This window comes from Etheostoma spectabile, chromosome 1 (assembly GCF_008692095.1).
Source record: "Etheostoma spectabile isolate EspeVRDwgs_2016 chromosome 1, UIUC_Espe_1.0, whole genome shotgun sequence".
NCBI classification, from domain to species: domain Eukaryota; kingdom Metazoa; phylum Chordata; class Actinopteri; order Perciformes; family Percidae; genus Etheostoma; species Etheostoma spectabile.
Window position 1 is genome coordinate 25,367,851 of NC_045733.1, and position 22,024 is coordinate 25,389,874.

Sequence of the window (22,024 nt, forward strand, 5' to 3'; positions counted from 1 at the left end):
TCCTGGCTTCATCGCTGTCGCTCCCTGCACTCATCCAAGGCTCTGCCTCGGGCCTATGATCATCTATACAGTGTGTAGGGGTGTGTGTGTAGGGTGTGTGTGTGTGAGTGTGTGCATGCTTGTTTGTTGGTATGTGAGCAATATTGTTATGTTTTGGTGAACTCCAGTTTCTACGTGTCCTGTGAAAACTATGGATCTCAACAGAATGCCATCTTGCTCATTACTTTAGATGACTATGAATTTTCATTTTCATTTAATATTAGCAAACCTGCCTAAACATCTACTTTTAGTTCATCGGTTTTCTTTATTTAGATCGATTTTGACCAAGGTTAGGGTAAATCATTTTGGTTAAAGTTAATGGAAGGTTCAGGTTGTGGTTTTGCTTATTCTTCAGTAAAACCACAAAATGTAATTATTTCTAAGAAATTACATAACTTCTTTTGTACAAATAAGTAAAGATTTTGTGAGCTCATTCTAATGCGTGTGCACGAGTAGACTCGCAAGTGTATGTTAATATATATTTATGCATCCCCATCTAGGTTTGTCTGTGTGCGTGTGTGTTTGTGTATGTGTGTATGTGTGTGTGTGGTCCAGAAGGAGTGGAGTCCTTGGTGCCGACTGAAGCTCCAGCTTTTCCATTTAAACTGTATCATTAAAACGGGCAGACAGGCGAGGGAGAGGGCCCCTCCACACCTCATAAAGTGTGAGTGCCATGCCAGGCAAAGTGCAACGCACCGCTGCATTTACGGCAAGCCAAACGCACTTTTTTACACACCATGTCCTCTTTCTCTCTCTCTCTCAAATCGTTTTCATGGTTATCTGTTTATATGATAATACTCACTCTCAGCTTTGCTACTTTTCTAAATTTGCCCCTGCTAAGTACTGACCGGTATTTCAACTGCCCCCTTTAGATCTCTCTCTCTCTCTTTTCTGTCAAAGTTTTCCTACAAGGAGTTGGAGCATAACATTGAAAGGGTATAATCAATGGAAAAGCACCACTTAGGGAGCCCATTTGATGCATACTGTAGGGCAGAGTTGAATCAAGGGTGTAGCTTGAGTCAAGCCTAATTTCGTATCTTCCCCAATTAGTCATCCAGCTTGTGCCCTCTATAACCTCCTTTTTTCGAGAAGCACCAGGCCAGACGGGCTCTCGTTTCACACTTAACTATTGATGAGTTAATTTTTTGTTTCCCTCTCACTCTCAGTGATTTTTCTACAAGATAGAGCCATATCTTTTTTTTCTTTTCACTATCTCCCTCCCTTTCCCCCTGCTTCTCACCTTTGCTGGGATAAGCCGAGACAGACCTCCCTCTCCCCTAACCTCTACATCTCCTTTTCCACCTCCTCCTTCACTCCCTCACGCTTGCACCTCTCCAACTTTTTCACCCGTTTGCCCATTTTCCCTCCACATAAATCTCCACTCAAATCCTACTTAAACCTGCATCAGCAGCTGTCCTTAAAACTTCATTATCTACAATTACTACAGCATTAGCCAGCCAGAGCACACCTGCCCCCACATAAAAGTGCACTTGTCTAAAAATATTAAACCTGCCCAAAAGGGATTTAAGCTATTTTATTTTTCTTTCCTTTTGTTGTACCTGTAGTGTGGCTGCCCTCATGGTGAGGCTTGTGAACCAAAATTGCCAGCAGCCTGGATTAGTGCTCGTGATTAGTGGGTGGGTGTCGGAATGTGGGCTGTGTGCACAGTATTTAGATGGATGGGTTTCCCAGCACGATCACATTGGGAGGTCACTGCCCCTGCCTGATTGGAGGAGAGTACAAATGGGCTGTCTGTCATTGCTGGGCTATGTACATGCACATGACAAAGCAGCTATATGACAAAACATTACATAGTGTACCTTCTGGGATTTCTTTCTCTGGAAGTCCACATTGCACCGCATCAACCCAATGAAGACACTTTTTCATCCACTATACTGTATATTATATACTGACATTTTCCTTGGGTGAGATAATGGAGCCTTTCTCAGCATGCGGTGTGTAAAAAATGAGTCAGGGAAATTTAAATAATGACAGTATTACAGTAAAAACTTTAACATTGAGAGGATGCAGTTAGGTACAGAACAAAAACTTTCGTTACATAAAGCATAATCTGGGCTAAACTTACTCTGCATAAAAACATCCATAACCACACACGCTTAGAGTAAATCGTCACCCATCCAAATATTTAATACAGCAATAAGACTCAATGCGAATTCATCTAGTTCTATCATTAAACACAGGATTAGTGTGAAACAAAATGATAGAAAGGGTAATGGTTGCATAGAATATTTTGTTTCAGCCCAGACAATTTTAAAATACTTCAAAATATTTTATTTTTTCCTGGTTGTATTTCTTTTTTCCTTTATGCATAAAATGGACAATACAAGCAAACTGGTTTTCAGTACAGGAAATGGTGATTAAAAAAAGCTTCTGTTTGCTACAACGCTTGCTACTGAATTACTGCTGCACTTTGTCTCTATTCCCTTGAGGAGAATTCTAATCAAAATCAAATTTCACCCTTGTTTTTGCTTTGAGCTGGTACAAGAACCGATCTGGTAATTAGCTGGTAAGGATGCAGAGTGTAGTGGTCAAACATGGTAATCAGGTTCTGACAAAGGAAGTCTATTTAGGGCCAAACTTGCAACACATGCCAGTGTTGATGGTTTTACTAATGTTTGCATGTGTATTTACACGCGCGTCTGTAAGATGTGTGAAGATGCTGCGGGCTGGGGGGATGCATGGTAAGAGTGTTGGTATTGGACATGTAGGGAGGTTGTTGGGCAGGGGCGAGGGGAGGAGGGGGGTCGAGCGGACTCAGCTGTAGGTAGCCTGATCTGTTCTGATTGACAGTGATGGCAGATAAGATGCTTGTGGAGAAGGGAATGTGAGCAGAGCTGCGGGCAAAGATAAGGGCCAAGATTAGCACCCTGCCACGTCACACATAGAGAGACAGAAAGGCAGAGACCAGCGGAGAGTGAAAAGATTGAGATGTTGACGCGGAAAGGTATTGGCTACAGTGAACACAATGGGCAACCAGGAGTAAAGGCTGAGTTTATTGTGTGCATGTGTGTGTGTGTGTGTGTGTGTGTGTGTGTGTGTGTGTGTGTGTGTGTGTGTGTGTGTGTGTGTGTGTGTGTGTCTGTGAGATTGTTCATGTCCCAGGTAGCATGCACACATCCTGTTGAGTGGAGGCAACTCAGTTGGGGGTGGTTCAAGGAGGAGGGCAACTAATCAGCTCATAATCCAAGCAGCTGCCGTTTCTAGGGCAACTGTGCTGTACATTCATGCGTGGCAAACAGATATACTCTCTCCCTTATTTCTGTCTCGTTCCCCATTGCTCTTTCTCTCATCCTGTTCCTCTTTATTTCCTCTTTGGCCATTTCCTGTCAACACAGTCCCTTTTTCACCTCTATTTTTTTCCTTCCCGTCTCTTTTTTACAATGTCTCTTTTTCCTTCCCGTCTCTTTCTCAATGTCTCTTTTTCCTTCCCGTCTCTTTCTCAATGTCTCTTTCTCAGTTTTTTTCCTTTCTGCTCCTCTTGTAAACACCGACCCCTTCTTGCCCTCTCACTTTCTTCTCCTGTCTTTCACCCTTCCCAATTTCCTTTCTCCCCTCCACCTAACCCATCGAAATAGACTCATATATCTCTCTCCTCCTCCTCATTTTCTTTTCCCTCTTCCCGTCCCTGTCAACATAACATCTATCCATTCATTCTTCTCCCTTTCTATCTTCCACCCATCCTTGTGCTTTTTAATCTTTCCTCTCTTCTCCTTAATTTGCTGCCCTCCTTCCACCCCCCTTGTAAACAAAGACCCCATCTTCTCTCTCTATTTCAGCTTTTCTCTTTTTAATTTCCTTTTTCTCCCCTTCCTTTTCCTCTCTTTTTATTTTCTCTCTTCCTTCCTTATTCCTGTAAACACTCTGGTCTTTACCCATCCTCCCTCTCTTCATGCCAGGGGTCCAAGGTTGGTGTATTTGTGCAGTGATGTTGGAGGCCTTGATGATCACTCTCTAGGAGATGATTATGTGGTCAGGGCCCTGCAGCCTCCTCTCCTGCCCCACACTGCTGGAGCTCTGCTCTGCTTCTGTGTGTCATACTGTGTGTGTGTGTGTGTGTGTGTGTGCATGTCTGTGTGTGTGGTTGTGTGGAAGTGTACACTATGAGGATATAAGATACCTTGCTTGTTTGTGTATGTGTCTGGACATTTGTGTTTGCACATGGGTCTTCCTCTCATTAATCCATTAATATAGGCTGCTTATAAATATGCATGTAAAGACTGTTGTATTACTTGCCGTGAAAAACAAACACATCTCCCGTGGACCAAATCTTTAAAGAGCGCATGCATATTTTATGTATTAAATATGTTTCATTTCACAGTTTGAGGATTTAAATATTAATGAACGGTGCTCATTTTGTACATCATTTTCGGGATAGGCTTTCGCTATGATGAACAAATCCCAGTCGCCTGTGTGTTGGTGTGTGTGTGTGAGTGTGTGTGTGTGAGGTAGGTGTGTGTGTGTGTGTGTGTGTGTGTGTGTGTGTAGCCTCCCTCTCTCTTTGTCTAAGTCTGTGTCGGCCACCTGCCTTTCCTTCGCCGTCTGTCTGCAAAGAAGCACTTCTCTGGAGCAGTAATGGAAATAACACAAAACTGTAAATAAACAACACACAACTGTAGCACTCACTAGGTTTGTTTGCTCCCTTATTGCTAAATCTTTTCTCTATCTCTTTATCTCCTTTCTTTTTACCTCTGCCTGTTTTTCTCCCTCTCTCCTTCAGTCTCCCTTTAAACTGCCGAGCCCCACCCCGAAAGCAAACACAGATGCCCGTAGCCCCTGGCATTTTGACTAGCTGCTATATTTTTACCAGACTGGGCTGTCTGATTACTGTGGTGCAAATGTGTCAGTCATGGTGTTCCAGCAAGCCAAATCACCCACTATCTCTCTCACTCACTGCTCGCTTTCACCTGGGAGCGCAAGCACAGGTCGGGCTGCGCCTCCATGCCACAGAGACAATCGATTGCATTCATAAAATAAAATGGTGGACATGAAAGGAGCTTGATAAATGGCGGGCTATTTGGCCCTAATTGCAACCTTTTAAAATGTCTTGGTGATGATTTGAGCAAGCTTCGATTGAAGTTACTGTGATCAAAGTGAAGAGAGAAAGATTAAAACACACTGGCTGGCTGCGTCTTAACTGCATGTCTCCGATTCGTGACCCCACATGGCCTCAAACTCAGAGGAACGGACGATATTCTGCACCTTACAGCCAAATAAATCAAAGTCTACACAGAAAGCTCTCTTATCATGAGTTACGCCAGTTCCTGGATCCTTTTGCAGTTAATCATCATCCCTCAACCTCAGCCTCATTATGGCTTACTAGCTCTGAATAAACACAGAAGAGTGGTAGTCGAAGCAAGTGAGAGTGAGAGTCAGCACACACGCGTTTTCTGATGACAGTCAAAAGGAAACATGTCAAGCAAACTGGAAACATGAAACTGTCGAGCACATAAGCTGTATCACACACAGGCCAAGAGAACAAATATTAATAAAGACAGATGACAGTCAAACAAAGGGGGTACCATTGGTGGAGTGAGGCATGGGTAGGAGATATCTGTGTGTGTTTGTGTGTGTGTGTGTGTGTGTGTGTGTTTGCGTGGATGGGGGGGTGATAGAGACAAATGGGGTTAGATCAGAAGGACCCATTAGGACGATGGAGAGGAGCAAAAAGGGGGGAAAGAAGAGGAGAGCGGGGAGCCACTGCTGGTCTGCCCGGCATCCCCTGAGCCGACTCGGAGACGATGTTTAATCAAGCCTGTGAACCTACGAGACTGAGGTCACCCCGGCACACTCATTAGACCTGATGGGAGCACTGTACCACGACAGATGAGTGCAATCTTTACTCCGTTCATCCATCTCTCAAAACACACACACATATAATCACCTCGCTCGCACCCACTTACACCCCTCCTCTCTTGCCCCAAATGCCTCATCTCTTCGCCCTATTATTTGTGTGTGTGCATGTGCACCAAGGGACACAAACATACACATACCTACACATCACACACACACACACGCATTCATGCACATGCGCACACTCACACACACCCACCCACACACCCACCCACACACACACACACACACACACACACACACACACACACACACTTTGGCTTGGCCTCTTCTTTGTGGCTTTGGCAGATACACTGTGTATAAATAAATAGCTAGGCAAGAGCCAAGGATCCCAAGGAAAGATGAGCCTCAACATAGATAAAGTGGGCAAAAGGAAATGACTCTGTAATGGATGGCAGAAGGCTTGTAGGAACAAATAAATACAAAGCTCCAAATGCACCATTGGATTAATAGCAGACAGTCCAAAAGCTTCATTTGCCAGTGTTCTCCTTTAAATAGATTCATAAAGAAAATAACTAGAATGTTTAATAAATATGGTCTGCCACCTGGAAATGACGATTACTCCTCTCTGACCAAACAGGTTGGAGTCGGGGGAATTGATAAGGGTTACAAAGAGATGTTTGCTGAAGCTAAACACACAGTTCGGCACGCTTCCCCCACCTACAGTAAGGAGCAGAGATTTATTACCATGCAAATGACAACCCACAGTGCATGCCAAGGAGTTAATTACATGCCAACATATCAGAGGAGTTACATGACAAAATAGATCTGGCATTGGCAGATTAGGATGAAATCAGGAGGAAGAAGAAAAATGTAAAAAAATATAGAGAGAAAGGTGTTTACATTGGTGCAGAGTCAATTGAGAATATTCCAGTAATGGTCACAAACATTGAGTTTGTATGGACACACACGCATCCACATAAAAACAAACATAAGACAGGTTAGCCTGCAGTATTGTTATTGCATTCAGTATTAGAAAGAAAGACAGTAAGAATATTGTCTGTGTTTTATTGCCTCTGTTGCCTCTCCCTCACTTCACCAGCCCATCAGTTGGAAATATCCACACTGTTTATATTACAGCACTTCTTTTGCTGAATGTTGGTTATTGAAACTGGCAAGGACGAGAACTGTCAATATAATGAGACAATATCCGTACCCTGTGCACTCAGTATCCAACACAGAGTAGAAACAGGGTTGCAGAGACATCCCAGAGAAAATAAGAATTTCATTGCCATTGTGCAAAAGGAAACTTACCTCTGCAAAATAAAAGAAGAAATAAAGCATGTACTTTATATTACTCTTACGGGAAGAGCAGAGAATGTCCTATAAATCCTGATCGAGGCAGCCGTGTAAATATTTATGTTCACAAGCCAGACTGAGACTAACAGCAGAGGACATTGTGACTGAGGAACTGGGACTGTAGCCCTACTCTGCTCAGCACGTTAACTCAATATTCATCTTCCTCCCTCGCTCTGTTTCTCACCGTACCGTCCCTGCTGCAGACCACACATGTATATTCATTACTGACCTCTGACTGTCTCAACCGTGGAAGCCATGAGCCCTGAGGGCCGGTGTGACGGCACTGTGACGCCTGTCATAAGCACACACCGGCGGCCCCGTGATACGGTTTTGTGTTGAGAGGTAATGAATGCAGATGCAAGTGCGAGCTGTCTTGAGCGGCCATTTGTATCTTTGTTTGCTTCACTGTTTCTGCCAGCTCTCTTTAGGGCAATTTACTTGTGCTATGGGTGGACAGAGGAGGGGGTGACAACATGGGAAAGGACATGACTCAGGAGGCTGTTGGGGATGCTGGGGGGGGGGGGGGGGGGGATTAGCCCTTGAACACTGTCGGGTATTTCTGGGCTGGATAAAGGGTGGCAGTTGGTGTCAAAGGATGAGTGAGGATAATAATAATAATCTTTGGAGAATTTTTTTTTTTTTCATTTTGTGTTATTTTTTTTGTTTTACACACATGCACATACATCAAATGTGGTCAGAATGATGAACAGTTAGGGGTTCGGTGCCTTGCTCGAGGGTACCTTGTCAGTCCCCAGGAGGTGAACTGGCTCCTCTCCAGCTACCAGTCCACACTCCAACAGCTTTCATGGTGTGTGGTCTTATGATCAAAATTCTCAAACTCTACAAGTTTATTGTATAAGAACCTTGTCTGAATAAAACACAGTCTGAAATTAGCAAATTATTCAAATCAGCAAATATCAAATCAATTGAAAAGGAAACAATATTCCAACTTTTGCTTTGTGGTACTTTATGACAAATTTTGGTCCGTACACAAAGCATTATTGAAATTTGATGCCCCGCCGTGTACACAGTATGTGTGTGTGTCTTCATGTGAGCATTAATTCTACAAAACCAGGGCAGGAAGTTTGAAAACAATCCAGTATGTAGAGATAGTACGACTTTAACGATACACCAAACCCAGGGTTTGATTCGTATCACGATTTTTGACCCACAATTCGATCTTGATTCTTTTTTTTTCTTCTTCTTTTTTTTTGGGGGGGGGGGGTCTCAGTAAACATAATACAACTTTTTTTCTGCCACATGGCATTGTTTGTCATTGATTACATCCCACTCTGCAACAAAAATAGATACATTTAGCTAGCTAGCACTCCCCTGTCTTCTGCCTCAGTCTCCCAGAACTGCAAGGCTTCAGTCGGGATGAGAGCTGCTAGCAGCTAGCAGCCGGCCCGGTCAGCACTTAACTCCGGTGCTAAAGACGCTAACTGCAGTTTACTGAACCATAGTCAGAACAGCAGCCATTTGTAACGTTACACCTCCGTTGGCTCACACACTCCTTAGCTTTTAGCTGTCTTTACAGTTAGCTAAAATATACCAGACAAAACATGAATAAGGCACCAAAATGACTAATACTAATAGTAATTTAAAAATGTTGTAGCATTGGATCTGGATGGGAAGGATAACTCTGGGAGTTGGAATCAACCAGTGTGCGTGTGTGTGGGAGATGAGGGGACTGTTCTGGCCGCTGGGAGACAGGGGGTCTAACGAGGATGTATGGCTGTTTCAACATCCATCTGCAGACATATTTCTACTGTCATTCACTCCTTCTTTCTCCACACAACACACCTCATGCCACCTCTGCACACACACACACACACACACACACACACACACACACACACACACACAAACACACACACACACACTCCAATAACAACCCTCTTCATGCCATTACATTCACTATTACAGCATTCTCCCTGAGCTGACAATTCAGAGGCGTGCTTGGAATCCAGAGCTGCTGTGGCCGAGCCTCGTCTTAGCCCCTGTAATGGAGGTAAAACCTTTATCTGTGTTCTGAGCTGCCTTGGTTCTATCTCAGCCCTTCCTCTGGCTTAAGATCCACTTTCTAAATATTCAGACATAGGAATGGTCTTATTATCATCTCATTTCCTTTTGCAGCTGATTAATTAGCTGATAGTTTAATTTGTATTTAAGGTGATGAAATGTAACGTGTGAGCCCAGTCCTTAGGTATAGTGCTCAGACAGCGCATCAGTGGTGGAAGTATTCAGATCCTTTACTTAAGTAAAAGTATTAATCCATACTGTAAAAGTAAAAGTCCTGCATTGAAAATGTTACTTAAGCAAAAGTATGTAAGTATTAGTATCATCAGGAAAATGTACTTAAGTATTAAAAGTAAAAGTAGTCTATGCAGAACAATCCCATGTTTTAGAAACTGGAAACGATCAAAACAGTTCTGTCAATCAAAGTGTGTACTCGGCTAATCATTTCAGCAGAGGTGGAAAGTCATGAAATACCTTTATTCATGTTACTGTATTGAGTAGTTTTGTTGTGTATTTTGTATTTTTCAAGTAGTATGGAGTTGGATCAGGCGAGCGACAATGGTTCAGAGACCGGTTTCAGTAGAACTGCTAGCTGAAACATTGAATTCAGTTGACCAAAGCAACAAAAATCCTTGGCCACATTTGAAAGACTGTTTTTCATTTAAATTCAAGAGGGTTAGGGCCAATACAATCATCATGTAATGCCAGATGTTGTCTGAACTGGCAGCATTCAATAACTTCACATCTAATCTGCAGAAGCATGTTTTGGTAAGTACTAGCAAATTGCCAATATGAATGTGTTGTGTTGATTTTACATGTTTATACATTTGTATAGATGTGTATACATTTGTAAATATTCTTTAATTAAAAACAAAATAGTTTTTGATTTTGATTTGTGACCCGATGTCCTATTTTCACTGCATGGGAGAGATTCCACCTGCCCCATTTTACAGTTCTTTTCAATGTAACTAAGTAACTTTTACTCAAAGTACATTTTAAATGAACTAATTATTACTTTTACTTGACTAACTTTACTTTATTTACTTTTTCAAGTAGGTCATTTCACTTGCACTTGTACTACAGAGTATTGGTACTTTTACTTGAGTACAATATTTTAGAACTTTTTCCACTTCTGCATTTCAGCAGATCTTTATATTGTTGGCTGGTTTCATTTATAATAAAACATCATATTTTATAAACTACATGTGCTTTGTGTACAATAAGACAGGTACTGTCAAAAACACTAGTCCTTAAGCTATATTGTATGGACTAATGCAATAGAAGTGTGAAGACGATCCTGCTTACTTTGGGCTTTGGAAGAGGATTATATTTTGCCCCAAAACAGGTTATCCTTATGTTTTGGAGGGTCTGGGTTTCCAATCATTTCCATCTTTCAGTACAGCATTTAATTTGGTTTTGTGCATTTTCAGCTTTTTCTCAAAAGGAAAAACTATCATTGAGTGACAAGCTATTTATGGTGAAATGATAATCTCCATGCATTTAATCTATTGATTTCAGAGCTTGTGTCTATGCGCAGGAATATATATTCTACGTTTATGTTCAGTTCGCAGTTTTGTGTTGCTTACCCTTGTTGGATTAGTCCTAAATTGGAACAGCTGTACAATAACACCCTTCATTGCGCAGCACTCTTGTCTATATTATTTTGATGGAACCAAACCTTTCAAATCATCACGCTCATGCAGATTAAATTTTTTTTTTATACAGATCTGTGTATGTAGTTTTGTACCTAGTACCATTTTAAGGTAGGAACAACACGCTCATTTTACCCACAGAGTAAAATAGGAAAATTAGAGCGGGGCTTAAACTGTTTAGGTGATTTTCAGTGTTTCAGCAGCTTCCTGGTGTTTTAAGGCAGGTCTGACAACTCTGACACTTGTTGATTTACACTTGTTTAGTCAACTGTTTAGTTGTTTCTTATGCAGCATGGACTGATTAAGAAAAGAGAAACAAGAGCATCTCATAATGTACATTTAATTCATGGTTTTTGCAATGTCAAAGTTAAGTAAAGCACATTTCCTGATTTCCTGTTTTATTCACGTTAAGCCATTTTTATGCACCCTTGTATCCCCATCACAAATACCTCTGCAAACATTAATTGACAGATTACCATGTAAATAGAAACTACACATCCTGCAACACCGACGACAAATTGCATGAAGTGACTATTTGACCCAGCATTGCCCTATCCAAACTATTTTTTCAGAGTTTAAAAATTAAGCTATGCCTGTAATTAGACTTACATATCACAGGATAATGTTTGTCTTTCTCAGCATAATTAGAATAAGCATTAAGAGCTTATGTTTGATTTACAAACATATTAAATAAATGCAACAGATTTAGAAGCCCACTTGAAAGTACAATGTGTTATTGGGATGTGGTTCATTGATTACATATTATTAATTTTAATCTTCAGGTATCACCGGGCTTATTTCCACAGTACAGTCCACTGAGAATACACAATGTTGCACTTATACAATAAATACGTTTTTGGAAGGTATTTAACAACTCAAATGCCATTTGCAACTAGAGAGGATTATACAAAAGGTCTGTAGTTGTTTACCTGTTCATTTGTTAAAGCTGAAAATATCATCAAATTAAATTTCACAGTCTGTGCTTGAACCTCAACTAATCCAAATATTGAGCTTAGGAGCGCCTTTTAATTAAAATACTGGAAACACAGTCTGATTCAAGGGAAAGGTAAAAATCACACTGAAAGACACGCATATCAGACTGTGTCCTCTAAATCGATAAACAGGAAGACTGATTTGCATCTTTACAAACAGGATCAGTCTCTTCCGCTGTTTGGGGAGAGGAATTCTGCTCAGTAAGTTTTGCTCTTCTCATTACTCATAATAATGCAAGTTAGCATATTTTCCCAGTCAAAACAATGCAATCCGATTAAAAGCAAATTAGACAGCACTGTTTGTTTTGGAGGACTAAGACATTAGGCCAACTTATTCAGCTCAATTACTGTATGACTTGTCTGGCTTAATGAATGAAATTGTCAGAGACCAAAACTGTCGGTATTTGAGATGAATAACTCACATGGGATTCATTTGTCATTTTGAGTTTGTTAACATGCAGTGATCTTTTCTAAATAAAACTCAGCATGCACAATTACATTTATAAAGAGTTTTTATTCCAAACATAAAATATGCAGAGATGTGACATTGCAAGGTTATCTGTGATTTGCCAGTATATCTGTTTTCACACCCGGCACTGTTTTGGTGCTACAACTTGCGGTAGTAATAGCGCTTAATACCAAGCTGCACCCTGTCCCCCCTAGCTGGGTGATGTCAATGTCACCAATGGGCCCTGGGTGCTAAAGTGTGACAGGACACCATGTTGCGTCAACCTCTTCTTGCTTCCATTAGTTACCTCTTTTCTTCTCTCCTGTTTAGACGTCTTATCCTACTTTCTCTGCATGTCAGCTTGCCTCAATTTCATTTTGTTTTACTCTTCTCTTCCCTCCCCTTATCAAGCAACTTTACTTCTTTGATCCAAATAGTGGAAGAAGTTAGACAGGAGAATAATTTGACTTTTTGATCTTTAGACTAATGCCAGCATGGAGAAACAGCATGCCTTGCCTGATATTACAGTTTTCACCTGGTTTCCCCTCTTCTCTCCTCCTCCTTCTTCCTCCTACTCTTCCTCCTCTTCCTCCTCCTCCAGACAGATTCATTTCTCTCTGATAGCTCCATCTAAACCCTACCAAATAAGGGCTGGGCAGAACAGAAACAATAGCAGAGGGTTTTCCTGAGGTCTTTCACAGATGCCAGGTTAATTCAAACAATATCAGCATGCAAGTGAAACACCCCGGACAATAATGCAATATTTGTCACACACAGTTCATGCATTCACACTGACATATCCCTGCACTGCGCAGAGACACACATACCTAGCCTCTCAAGCCCCTAAGCTTCTTGCGCCCCTGATGGGAGACAGTACCTTGCTGGTAGTGGTGATAAAACATTTCCAGGCTGTTCTGCCCAGGCCTAACCTCCTACCTGTGTCTCTTCCTGCTCCGCAGACTCAAGCCCCTGCTGGTTAAACCTATCGATCCCCACAGCCACACAGCTATACCCAAGACAAAGCCTCTCTCTTCCCTGCTCTCTCTCCTCCTGAGTCAGAGACTAGCTGCATTTTGTGCCATGTTTATTCCCTCTGGTGTGTCAGCAGTGTGGATAGAAAGATTTCTGTTTGGTTGTCAACATGTGACTGGGTGTGTGTGTGTGTGTGTGTCTTGTGTGGATTAATAGTATAGGTCTGACACATTTTTTACTGAATCCGTGTGTGTATACATACGTGTGCGTATTAAATGTGTGCTTCAGTTTATGATAGAAGGCCAGGGCCACGTTTACGCCCTCAAAGTCAGGTTGCAATTAAAAGGCGGGGGGAACGACTGTGTTAAAATGGCCCTAAAGAAGCATGGAGCTCAGCTGGCTAGACCCATTTCTGTAAGAGTGGACGGTGACGACTCCCAAATCTCTCAACCAATTATCTGAGCACTCATCTATGCACAGCGGGGGCCACTCCTCTCCCTTGACCAATCAGAAACCAGAGTGCCTGAGTTTAGTCATTATAGCAAATTAGCCCAGCGTCTCCACACAAAGTCAAAGGCAGCCCGGTAGAGCAAACAGGCTGAACTTTGTGGTTGCTAGAACTAGAACTGGAAATACAAGTAAAATGAGAACTAGTAATAGCTAGAATAAAAACAAGAACTGGAAATGAATATTACCAGTTACAGTACTAGAGCTAAAACTAGTAGTACAAAAGGTAGGACTGAAAATTAAACTCAAACTAGGACTACTAAACTACAACTAGAGTTGGAACTTAACATACAACTTGAACTTAACTGTGAAATAAAGTAATTACTACTACAACTAGATGCAGAACTATAACTACAACTCCTAACTACAGTACAGAGCTTGAACTAAGTGGCAATACAAAAAAAATCAAGAGTAAGGAATATAACTAGAGCAAGAACTACAGATGTGACTATAACTAGAAAATTAACAAGAGCTAGAACTAGAAAGGAAATATAATTATATGAGAGCTAAAAACAACTACAATTAGAGATAGAACTTGGACTAGACTTAGAACTAGAACTCAAACTAAAAACAGAAATAATTACTCCAAGCACAGGTCGCATTACTAGAACAATAACTAGAACTGAAACTGTAAATTGAAGTAGGACTAAATAGAAATAGAACTAAAATAACAGCTAGACATATAACTCTAACTAGAACTCGAAATATAAGTAGAACTAGTACTAGAACTAGAAATAGTTAGAATAACTGGAAATACAACTAGTTTTGAAACTAGTGCTAGATCCAATACTGCAAATGTTACTTAAATGAGAACCAGACATCTAATGGAACTGAAATCTTTCTATCTTTCTCTTATGCGGAGCCCCAATAGCTGCTTACAATGTAGCAACTACTCTTCCTGGGGTCCACATACAACAATCACAACATATACATAAAATATCAATTTTACATAGATTAATACAAGACATATAAAAAGAAAATCATTGTTTCGTAAATTAGTGTCAAATAGAATAAAATCACATTCCAACAATAATAGCCCATCAGATTAACTAAGGTTTAGTTACTGTTTAAGTGTTTTCTAAGTAGTCTTTTAAAACTGGCCTTACTCTCGCAAGCTTTTCCACTTTCCGCTTTTCAGAAACCACTTTGTACTGTTAAAATAGTTGGTTTATAGGCTTTTCTTATCTTACAGATAGATAATAATCAAGAGAGCAGCCGCATGATTAACTGAGGCATTATTGATGTATTGGCTCATGTATGTTCAGACCGAAGTCTAATCCAGAGATGGTGTTGAATGTATTAATACGACTGAGAGTTAGTAGACTCCAGTTGTGAGGAAAAAACAGGTCAGAGTTTACAGCTGAGAATCCATGGCTAGTTGTCAGATCAATATGAAGCTTCTCCATCATCTCCTACTCACTTATAGTATGTGAGAACACACACACACACACACACACACACACACACACACACACACACACACACACACATATGTGCAGTGCATGTGTAGCACACTGTCATGCAAATCCTGAAACACTGAGTAGTTATTTCCACATTATATCTAGGGCATCCATTTTATTGGAGGCCTGGAATTAAAACTCCATCCACCGGCAAAGAGGGTTCTGTGAGTGGCAATAATTGAGGGAATATTGCCTGTCTTGAAGAGCGAGCCACGCTTTTACGTGAGGGCCCAGAAAGTCATTTCATTTTTCTGCCCATTACTTTTTCCTTCTTCGTCTTCTTTTCCTTTTTTTGAGTCAAAGAGATGTTAAGCTAGTGCTTTGAGACTGAGGGAAAAAGATAGAACATGTGTGGCAGAGGGAGGAATGGGGCGAGGAAAAAGCGCAGAGAGATGAGTAGGACTGATGTGACCGAGGGAATTACCTGAAAGAAAGATGGGGGAAAGAGAGGGGAGGGGGGCATTGATGGGAGTGAGCCAGTGCCAGCATCAAAAAGGATGGGGCAAGAGTGATATATATGTCAGAATTGTGTGTGTGTGTGTGTGTGTGTGTGTGTGTGTGTGTGTGTGTGTGTGTGTATGTGTGTGTGTGTGTGACTGACTGTGTGTGACACTCTCTCCCCATCTCATCACGCCCAACATGCCCCACCCTATCTTCATTCCATTCCTATTCACTTTCACCCCTTCCTCTTTTCTTTCTCCCCCCCCCACTGTTGATGCTGACAGTAATTTGACAGGCCCGTGGTTGACAGACTTGAAACCGGCAGGGTAAGCTTTTGTCAGGCCTGGCGTTGTTGGGCAGCTGCTGACTGGCTGAGGAGATGGGAGTGAGATCGTGGAGCTGCGACTGGCCAAGGGATTGATGGGGAGGTGAGGGAGAGCTGTCGCTATAGTGATGCGATGGAGTGGGATACAGGCCAAGAGGCGGGTATGGGGGGTGTTTGCAGTGCAACCTCAGCTCAGCCCAATACGTGCTATCTTTATGATTACTACTCTGCAATCTCACACGGACAGGACCGAGACACCTCTCATACTTCAGCCTTCACGAAAATACATTCCCCATCAGTCATCAAACTGCATAGGCCTGGTTACTGCACAGTTATTGTCTTATTTTTCTTTTTTTCTTTGTACATTTGTTGACCACATTTTTAAGCTAGGCTGGATTGACTAGGTACTATCTAGCCAGCCGTAACAACAGACAACCTCACCATGAAAATACAGAATGGAAACGCGAATTGTCTCAGCAGCGATGCAGGCTTGAATCTTGTAGCTATGCCCCGTTAGTCACCCGAGTAAAGACACTCTGCAGAGCAAATGAATCAATTAAAATAAAGAAAACATGTCTGTACAGGTAAAGGAAGAGATAAATAAAGTCAGTTGTTTGTTAAAGTTAAAAGTCGAAAGGAAAAAGGCTTGGTGGTAGGAGCAGGAGCAGTGTGCCAGCTGGACCCAGAGCTAGGGAGTCCCCCGAAGGGTACGCACATACTTATGTAACCCTTTGCGAGATAGCCAGGTGGGCACACACACATACACACAGTGGATAATCTGTGGGGTCCCAGCGTTACTCACACACATTCATACGGACTCACTAGTAGCATACACAATGCAGCAGATGCCAACCTGGCTTGACTTCACGAGTGGACAAACAATTTAAACACACACACACACACATACTGGACACACACACACACACACACACACAAACACACACACACATACTGGACACACACACACACACACACACACACACACACACACTAGTACTCTTGGCAACCTCAGCAACCCAGAGGAAATCAGCATTACTTAGGATTAAAACAAAGGGGCCTAAAGCTGTGACGTGATGTGCATGTTTTCTCGTCCATCCTAATCTCTTTCTCTTTCTCTGGCAGTCTGAAATGTTTATGGCTTCTTTCTCTCCCCTGTCCATGCCTCGTTCTCAAATAGCAAAGTATTGTTGTTGAATGTGGGGGAGGGAAGAGCTAAACTTCTTTTCTTGTTAACGTCAATATATTTGTGAAATAGTGCCATGAGTTTACGGGTAACAAAACTCACTCAAAAACCTGTATCTACTATGTTACCATGTACACTAAGCTTTCACTTCAAATAACAAAAAAAAGTTGCGTGGTATTTATCCGCCATCAGCAATAACCTAGTACTGCTCTACCTGTGGACACATCAAAGGGGTTTATGGGATCTTTATTCCTGATTGCACCCTTGTGAGCTGACAATGGCATAAATCTCAACGGTGCTTTAAGCAGCAGCATATGCAGCTATGAAATGCTCAGGGAGGTTGTTACAGTGAAAAAGAGGGAGAGGAAATATCTTCCTTACATCAGTTCGGCCTACGTGTTTCTCGAGAGAATCTCTTTCAGTTTCTACACTGCAGAAAATGTCTGTATGAAATGTTACTGAATTGCATTTGAATGATCATTAAATCTCACTGTTGTTAAAATGATTGAATTATTTGGATTGTAGGATGACTTTAAACTTCTAATGCAATCACTTCACTTCAAAACGTTCAAGAAACGTTTCTTTCTGTTAAAAATTGTCAGGTAGGGCTGCACGATATTTTCTTCCATCGTCTACATCACGATGTGGGCATACGCGACAGTCACATCGCTAAAACTTTTTTTGCTGCTTGATAGAAAAGTAAACTTTTACCATTCTCCTTTTACATGATTGTTAGCGACTGACCCTTTCTCTTTAAGACAGATAGCCATGTGGGCAACGTGTGTATGTAACATAAGGTTAGTCCAACGAGGTTTATTGTTATGGGAAGCAAGGCTCTCTGCGTGTATCAAAGTACCGCGGCAGCTGCTGCTGACACAATGATGCACATACTTTTCCATGGGTAGTGAAGCTACCGCAGTCAGTGTTTTATGTTTGCTCCAAAGACGAAATAAGTCACCTGATTAATGCAACATTATCACAACGTCTCCCGGCCATTTTTCACCACATAAAGCTGCTACCAGTCAGGCTAAAGCCAATATTGTTAGCCCAAAGAAACAACTCGTCTGTCCCAACTAATGTTACGGATCGGAGCCGCGACGCTGGAAACGTAAAACTAATCTACAACAGCAGTCTGTGTCTGACATAACGTAATTTACACATTTAAGTGTTCTTGGATACACAATGTGTTGCTAGTGTGTGTCATGCAGGTTTGCATGCACAGCAAACCACCAATCACAGTCAATATTGATACATTTATCAAATAACCAAAGCAGGCCCTGCTAGCCGGCCGCAACCTGAAAATTAGAGAAAGCAACATGCATGCATTATTAATATCATTCACTTTAGCCCGGCCTGATAGTACTATATGACTACAATGGTGTCATGTCAATCAACCAGTGTATTTAACCACCTAATTTCCTTTTCCAAAATCTCTTCAGAAGAATAGTCACAGTGCTTACTTGCTTTAGTGTTTGTAAAGCATTAAACTTCAAGAATGGTTCACACAAGAGAAGTCCCTATTGCATTTTTTTTTCTATGCAGATGCACTCACATACAAAATCCCCCCAGTAGGCAAGAATGTTTTACGATTTCCAAATAGAACTATTTATGTCATCTTGTAAAAATTTGTATTTTTTTCAAATAGCACTATATATTGCCTATTGTCAGGGTGATCAACTTTGGGCTTTAAGTCCAACCTTTCTTTAGAGAAGTTTAAAACAGGTTCTGTAATGTTACTACATTTATTCATAAAAATACCTTAATAATGGAAGTAGGCTGTTTGCTTAATGTAACCATATTCATATGCTTAATCGGACAAACATAAGGGGGCTGTTGCATTGATAGTTTCTTTTTTCTTCATATACAGTACATAGAGGCTCCACTCTTTTATTAATGTCAAAATACAGGTCAGGCCGTCATTAAATTATCAATTAATTTACAACAAATTGTACAAATTAATCAAAGATGAAGGAAGATCTACATACTGTATTAAGATTACAATTTCATAGTAAAAAAACTTTTTGTTGCAGCTCATGCTCACTTAATAAATTCAACCAGGATATAGAGAGTTTATTTGTAAAAAAAAGAAGATTAAAACATTCCTCTGCCTTTCACTATTAAGACAGCAATGCAGTGGTGTTTGTGCTCTGATGAATTACTTGTTAGGGAAGACATTTTTTGGAGCGTAAAAACTGAGGCTAGTTAACACCGTCATTTCTTTGGCTTGTCCCAACCTGCACCTGCTGCTCCTTTACTAAACAGAGCTGAAACCTATTCCCATCCCTGTCTCTTAATCAACATTGCAACATCAAGTAAGGCTAACTCATTTTGGCAGAGGTGCCAGGGCCCCATGTTAACATTCTCCCCAGTGCTCAATTGAGCAGAATTCCTCAGGCCGCCTCCCTCCCTTGGCACATCTCCTTGCTTTGCTAACCAAAAGCATTATCTCAAATAGGCCTGTCAGGAAGCACGGATGGAAAGGGTAGGTGAAATTTAGTCAAGCAAAGGGTGGAAAGACAGGTGGGAGAGTTTGAAACAGAAAAAAAATCAGGTTTTTGAGAAAACACATCACGTATTCCACTGAGTCCTCCAATCCAGGTAGCTGTAGCTTTAATAGAGGGAAATGAAGACATGATCCCACCGAAAATGGTAGGGTGATTAATTCATTATTTAATCAAATCTTCTCTCTGTGCTTGTTCATCTATCGGACGGTCTCTCCTCGCAGTGGTGTTTCTTTAACGAGGACTTTTCCATAATGGACTCTTAACGAGGAGTAAGCCTCCCTGCCTGGCCCAGCATCTGTGCTCTGCCTTGCTGGGCAGATTACGGTGTGCTCCAGCCAAAGTGCCCATCACCACTCCCTCGCAGCCTGTTACTCCATCCCTAATCCAGCCTGCCGAGATGCTGCACTTTCTCGACTCTCAGGCCATATGCTTACCCAAAGATCAACTGAGATGGGAGGGTGAAGAGGCACAGCTTGAGCCTGTTGCTTTCTGACTTAGGGTGCAAGCTTTTCCAAAGTGAGTGAGCTCCTCTTCCCTTCCTTTTGAATCTCTCTCAGTGAGGGGAGCGAAGGAAGTCAACCGCAGTAATTTCATGGCAGCAGATGGAGACGTCAACTATAATTGTTCTCCTGTGCAAAGTCTGAATAGGACTGGTAAGCCACTGTCGCTAATCACAGCCCAGCACATGGTCCCAAGTTGATCCTTTGATTACTGGTGATATGGAGATACTGACATTATGGATCCTGCATGCTGGGAAACCAGACTGGGACTGGGCTTCTGAGAGCCTACTGGGAAGCAAGGGGCGCTCATAATCTGAATGCAGCGCCTGGCACGGCAGAGGGCGATGCTGCCAGGGACCAACCAGTGAGTTATGACCTTTCCAGAGCTTCTGTCTGATCTGGTATACTGTTGAGGTGTACGGCACCTTGGAGGAGGTACAGAGAAGAGGAGAGATGGCATCAGAGGTACAAAGCTAGAGATGGCAGGAACTGACAAGAGGATGTCAAAACCTGGAAAATAAAAGCAATTGTAAAATTTAGAGGCAGCTGTAGTGGAAAGAAAGAAAAGTTAAAGTTTGATAGTGAAAAAAAGTATAGCTATATAGAGAGAAGTCTTTTGTTCCTGGCAAATGTTATGGTATTAAGATTAAAGGATAAGGAATTATTCTCAATGACTTTCACTGTCACCACAAACCCAAGAAAAAAAACTAAAAACCAACAAAGCGATGGTCGTTCTGACTTTCCAACCCTGTCTCTTGGTGTCAGCCCAAATACAAATTTTCTGAAACAACTGGGCTCTGTAGTTGTTGCAAAAAGGTTACTCAAACATGAATGAATAGTGTATTTGTCAGAGACTATTTTCAGCTGCGGAATAATCCAAATTTGGTGCTCTTTTGCGTATTTCCATCAACATGATGATGTATGTGGAATTGACTCTAAATAAACTACAGCACCTGTGTTCATTGTATTAAAGAAACATGTCACAAAGTAAAAGGTGTGTTTTGGACAACAATTAACTTATTTGGCTAAATCAACTTACATACTTGTTAGTAGTTGGCTTTGGTCTTTCCACAGGATCTGTTGATAAGAAGAATACTGAATATCATCATACTTACCTTTTAAGAGTCAACATGCACGATGGAATACCGTAAATGTATAGGGCAATAAAAGCACTAAGAATTATTTTCAATGTCAAATGTAAATATAACTTTTAAACAATCTACACTTAAATATCTTGTTTAAAGCTGTAATGCAGCCACGTCTATTATTCCACAATCATTGGGAAACAAATGTCAGGCCTTGGGAAATTGGTGCCATTCATCTTGTGTTCAGCATCCTCGCCTTATACTGGGGTGACTGAGTTTGAGTACCTAGCACAGCCTATTAGCTCTTTGCCGTTCTCTATTTGTTTGTGTCTAAATAAACAGGACACTCTGACTGGGAGGTCAGGACTGGGAATGCAGGCAGTGTCAGCTTCCATTATATTTCTCCTCTCCTTTGCAACGCAGTCACTTGGATACCTGGCCCGTATCCTTTCTCACGGAGAAACTCTTACTCCTCTGTCTCTATCATTGTATCTCGCCTATTGGGTCCCTTGCTTTACTCTTTCTGACGTTCTTTCTTCCTCCATTTTTTTTTTGTCTCACTCTGTTCATCAAGTCATGTTGAGATGAAGAAATTCTCAGATGATTGTGGCACTTGCATAAGAGGAAAGCATTCAAAATGATGTCTGGGGGGTGGAGGGTAAGGATATGTGGACCGTTTTAAAGATTGAAAGGTCAGGATGGTAAATTGCCTCTCTGTACATGAGTC

General features: G+C 41.5%; 1 protein-coding gene across 11 annotated transcripts in view; it reads left to right on the top strand.

Annotated features, from left to right (window-relative positions):
- Positions 1 to 22,024, top strand: part of celf6 (CUGBP Elav-like family member 6) — a 137,042-nt gene that overhangs the window by 22,411 nt on the left and 92,607 nt on the right. The window lies entirely within an intron of this gene.